We start from the raw sequence: 6,169 nt of genomic DNA on the forward strand, positions 1-6,169 counted from the left end.
GAATTAATTAAACACTAGTGGCCCTAGTAGAGTCCAAATAATTAAATTAATTCAAGTGTTGAATTAATTAAATCATATTGGGTTTTGTAAAGCCCAATAGTAAAATAATTATTCAACTAGTGGGCTTGAGTAAATTCAAGTAATGTTTAATTAGTTTCAAATTTGTTTGAGATAATTAAAATTAAGTCCATTGGTTTTTATTTGTTAAAAACCAAATAAGATTTGCATGCATGGGAAGTGAAAGGTTGGGAGACAACTTTTTGTATCGCCAAAGCTTGGCATGCTAAAAGGTGTTTTAGCATTTCCCACAACCAAGACAAGTCATCCCTCCCTCATTCTAGACAATGAAATGGCCGAAATTTTGGGATTCCATTCTCTCAATTTTTCTCTCATTTTTCTTCTTCGAGAGTTGAGGAAATAAATCACTTCTCAAAAAAAAATCCTCCTATTTTTCTAGTGCAAAATATGAGGGGATGTACCTAGTTGGTGGTGGGCCTAATTTTGAAGGAAGGAAGCTTGTAGATTATCTTGCCTTTGAAGAGCAAAGTTTTTTACAACTTGGTTGGAGCCATCATCAACCTCAAAAGGTTGATAGGTATAATTTCTTAACACCCTATCTATGACAAAGGTGTTTTTGTATTTGCTACACATCTAGTATGAGGTGTTCGAATTTTTCATCTTGAAAAACAAATTTTGAAACTTCCGTTGCGCATTCGGGCACCTAAAATCGATCCTTTTCAAATGGTATCATGAGCTATGGATACTATTTTGTGTAGCTTATACAAGATATTATATTGAGGACGATTTCTAACCGCATGAGATGAATTTTTGCAACAAAATCAAGGCCGTTTTTGGGGCATTTTGGGGCAGCAAGTTGCTGCCCATTTCGGGCAGTTGGGGCTGTCCGAGGGGCTGCCCGAAACTGGCAGCAAGGGTAGCCCAAGGGGCTGCCCGGACAGCCCCCCTTCGAAAATAAAAAAAAAATTTTTGCATGTTGGCCGGAATCCGGCGATGGAGCTTCGGCGACGGCGATGACGACTAGGGTTTCCAAAAGTGTTTTGGATTATCAAAGTGTCATGGGCCTTGAAGTTGTTGGGCCATGAGATGGCTAACATATTTGTGAAATTTAAATGGGCCAAAATATTTTTGGTGAAAATTGATTTTTTGGGCCCTTAAGTTTAAATTTACAAAAGTTGCGAATATTTTCTCATGAAATAAATAATTGAAGTTAGACTTTAATTATTTATAGTAAATTGTGATTTACAAGAAATTCGGTTATAAATAAATTAACTAGAAAGTAGACAAAGGTGTTTGTATATTTTGTTAAGTTAGTTTATAATCGTGGCGGTTAGTGATTGGATCAAGATAGGATCAATTAATTATTGTGATAATTAATTGATTGTGTATGATATGTGATATTATGCATGAAGGATGATCAAAAGCCCAAGCCCAATTTGCTAGGTGTATGATATGTGATATTATGCATGAAGGATGATCAAAAGCCCAAGCCCAATTTGCTAGGTGTATGCTAGGATATTTTTTATTGAATGATTGTAATAATTATCAAATTTAAAGTGGGCTTGGTTTATGGCCCGTTCTCAACCCATGAGATGTATCCCTATTTGCCATGGATATTTATTTGTAAATATTAGTATAGTGGAAGATCAAGATTGGAAGATGGTGGCCTTGATGATTATGAAAATCGAAGACATGTAAATATTGGAAGCTTATGTAATAGTTGCATTTGCATCCCATGCATTTCCCTAGGATTGGACCTAGGCCCGTGCTTAGCTCACACGGGCCATTAGTATTGGGGTGATTGATCATCCTTGTTTGTTTACTGTTTATAATATATGCATGATATGTTATAAATAATGAGTATGTGCGTTATTATTATGATAATAACAAAGTTGCATTAATCAGGCAAACATACGATCAAACATGGCGAGCTTTTAAATAAAATTAATAATGAGACCTTTCAAAATTAAAAACCCTCATTTTGAATAAGATTCAAAATTAATATCGAGCTTGAAAAGGGGAATTATAAATTTGTTTATAATTTACTTGTCTTCCATCGACAATGGGTGCATGATGAACGCTACCCGTGCTCGGGGCTCGGCTCATATTATTGGGGGGGCCCTGGGTGCCGGAAAGCTGTGACATCCATTGACATGGTGATGTGAACTACGTGGAACTTCCATGATTTCGGCTCATATTATTGGGGGAACTCATAGCGACCGTCCATTAAGGTTCAACATCGATGGGTAAGGCTTGACACATGAAGATGAACGACGTCATATTATTGGGTCCTAATCAAACGTGAGACAAAATTTTACGTAGAGGGCTGCACGGAGATGCAATTGGAAACTACCTTTTAGGAATTGTGATTGGCTGATATTATTCGGGATCATAATTCGCTAATTGGACCTTACGTACCTACTGAGGAAAGGAGTTTCCCATTTTCACTAGAGGGTAGTGAAAGAAGTCAAAACAGTGGGAGTAAACATTTATAAAGTAAAAGTCCATACTTTATATCTTACTAAATATTTTAAAATAGTCATCAACATTTATCTGTTTTACTTTTCAGTAAAAATTGACAATGTCTTCGATACGCAATCCATTATCTGCAATACTCGAAAAACACATATTAACTGACCTAATTACCTCACTTTGCTAAGAAACTTGAAAATCGTCTTGAATTCGGAAAGGATAGCATATACACTGACTAAGTCGCGCCCTGTTGAGGCTCCGACTAACTGCACTCCTAAGGAATTGCAGACTTACAAGGAATGTTGTGACCATGACTTGAAATCCGAGTGTTATATGCATGCTTCCATGAATGATGAGAAGTCGGTTCTTTATGTGGATTCTTCATCTTGTACGAAGATTGGTCCACATGGGAAGGGAAAGAAACGTTCTTTCCAACATCCCAAGAAGAACGTGCCCTTGCAGAGGCAATCTCCGAGTCCCGTTGTGGCAGCCATACCAGTGAAGGCTGAAAACACTGTTGACATATGTCATTACTGCAAGAAGCCTGGACATTGGAGGCGTAACTGCAGAGAATATCTTACCCAGAAAGGTTCTGGAAATGGTATGTTCTACATTTAAGTAAAAATTTCAATTAACTCTACTTCTTGGGTATTAGATACCGGTTGTGGCTCACATCTCTGTAATGAGTTACAGGTGATGGGAAAAAGTAGAAGGCTTAGCGAAGGTGAGACCTTCTTGAGATTGGGCAATGGAGCAAGAGTTGCTGCCAAGGCCGTGGGAAATGTTTATTTATTGTTGAACAATGATTTTAAGAGATGTTTTGTTTGTACCTGATTTGGTGAAAAACATTGTTTCCATTTCTATGCTTGATAAAAATGGATATTCTTGTTTATTTAGCAAAAGTGTTTGCAACATTTACAAGAATGAATGTTTAATTGGTACTGCAGAACTTAAAAACGATCTCTATAACTTAAAATTGAATGATATTCCACTAAACAATATCCAAGCAATAACAACAACAAACAAGCGAAAACAAGATACTCTAAATTCGGCACAATTATGACATGCTCGATTAGGACATATTTTTCCTAAGAAGGATGAACAAGCTAGTGGGAGTAGGCATGTTTGATATGTCTGATATTAATGATCTCACGACTTGTGAATCGTGTCTAAAAGGAAAGATGACCAAAATTCCCTTTAAGGGCCACGTGGAGCGAGCCAAAGGGTTATTGGATTTGATCCATACCGATGTGTGCGGTCCGCTAAGCATCACCACTAAGCATGGACATGCCTACTTCATCACCTTTACCGATGACTTTTCGAGGTACGGGTATGTGTATTTGATGAAATAAAAGTCTTAAGCCTTTGAAAGGTTCAAAGAATTCAGAAGTGAAGTAGAGAAACGGTTGGGACGAAGCATCAAGACACTTCGATCGGATCGAGGTGGTGAGTACTTGAGTGCCGAGTTCCAAGAGTATCTTAGGGAGAATGAGATTCTCTCGCAGTGGACTCCGCCCGCTACACCACAGTTGAATGGTGTTTCGAAGCGTCGTAACCGGACTTTGATGGACATGGTTTGGTCTATGATGGGGTTCACGGAGTTGCCGCCATCCTTTTGGGGATATGCGCTTGATACAGCGGCACTGTTGTTGAACAATGTCCATTCAAAGGCAGTTGACAAGACACCATATGAGATATGGATGCGTAAGCCTCCCAAATATTCTTATCGTAGAATATGGGGATGCCCTGCTTATGTGAAGCAGGTAGTGGGAAATAAATTGGATAGTCGATCCATTTTATGTTATTTTGTGGGATATCCAAGGAATTCTGTTGGATATTATTTCTATCATCCCCAAGAAACAAAGGTGTTTGTTTCTAGGAATGCAACCTTTTTGGAAAAGAATTCTATTGGATAGAAAAAGGGAGATGATAGAACTCGAAGAGGTTCGAGAGACACCCACAATTATAGAACCCACACCCGAAGAGCCAAGAGAGGAGATACAAGCTCCTAGAAGATCCTAGAGAGTCACGAGACCACATATGAGGTATGGTCTGCTTCTTGAAGAGGGCCATGATGAGCCTAACCATGGATGTGATCAAAAGATCTTCAAGGAAGAGTTATCTGATGCCGATTCATCCAAGTGGCTTGAAGCGATGGAATCTGAGATGAATTCCTTGCATTCGAACCAAGTATGGAATCTCGTGGATCCACCTGAGGGAATTGTTCCTATAGGGTGTAAATTGATTTACAAGAGGAAACTTGGGGCGGATGGGAAGGTATTGACCTTCAAGGCGCGATTGGTGGCAAAAGGATATACATAAAGACAAAGAGTTGACTTTGAGCAAACCTTTTCTCCAGTTGCAATGTTGAAGTCCATACGGATATTGCTAGCCATAGCTTGATGGTATGACTATGAGATATGGCAGATGGATGTCAAGACAGTCTTTCTTAATGGGGATATTAAGGAAGAGATTTACATGTCTCAACCTGAAGGGTTTACATCTTTCGGAAGTGAGCATATGGTATGCAAACTTTAAAGATCTATTTATGGTCAAAAGCAGGCATCTAGGAGTTGGAACCTCAGATTCGATAGTACAATCAAAGAGTTTGGTTTTGCTAAGAATCCTGAGGAACCCTATGTGTATAAGAAGGTCAGTGGGAGTGCTGTGACATTCCTTGTGCTTTATGTTGATGACATTCTACTCATTGGGAATGATGTAGGAATGTTGCAATCAACTAAGATATGGTTAGCGAGTAAGTTCTCGATGCACGACTTGGGTGAAGCATCTTTTGTATTGGGAATACAGATCTATAGAGATAGATCAAAAAGATTGTTTGGTCTCACCCAGTCCACATACCTTGATACCATCGTGAAGCGGTTCTCGATGGATGAGTCCAAGAGAGGACATCTACCAATGTGTCATGGCGTGTCCCTATCCAAGTCTATGTCTCCCAAGACTGATGCAGAGATAGCGGCGATGACAAGCATTCCTTATGCATCTGTGGTTGGTAGCATCATGTATGGGATGATATCTACACGTCCTGGCGTGGCTTTTGCACTAAGTATAGTGAGTAGATATTAATCCAACCCTGATCTTACACACTGGAAAGCTGTGAAAGACATCCTCAAGTATTTCAGAAGGACCAATAAGTTGTTCTTGGTCTATGGGGGTGGAGAACTGAAATTTGAAGGCTATACCGACTCTAGCTTCCAAAGCGATATCGATGACTCTAAGTCAACCTCTGGATTCGTATTCATGCTCAATGGTGTTGCTCTCTTGGAAGAGTTCCAAGCAAGACAGTACTGCGGATTCCACCACTGAGGCCGAATACATTGCTGCATCAGATGCAGCAAAGGAGGCTGTTTGGATAAGGAATTTCGTCCAAGAGTTGGACGTCATTTCTAATGGAGTTGCTCCTGTCCCGGTGTTGTGTGACAACATGGGAGGTATAGCTCAAGCAAAGGAGCCAAGGTCTCATTAGAAATCCAAACACGTATTGAGAAAGTACCACATCCTCTGAGAGATTGTGGAACGAGGAGATGTCTCGATTGACAAAGTCGACTCCGTAGATAATGTTGCTGATACACTAGCTAAGCCTTTACCTGCACCATTATTCGAGATGCATCGCGAATCAATGGGTTTGAAGCATATGCGTAGTTGGCTCTAGTGCAAGTGG

Source organism: Primulina tabacum, chromosome 2 (genome assembly GCF_025594145.1).
Source record: "Primulina tabacum isolate GXHZ01 chromosome 2, ASM2559414v2, whole genome shotgun sequence".
NCBI lineage: Eukaryota > Viridiplantae > Streptophyta > Magnoliopsida > Lamiales > Gesneriaceae > Primulina > Primulina tabacum.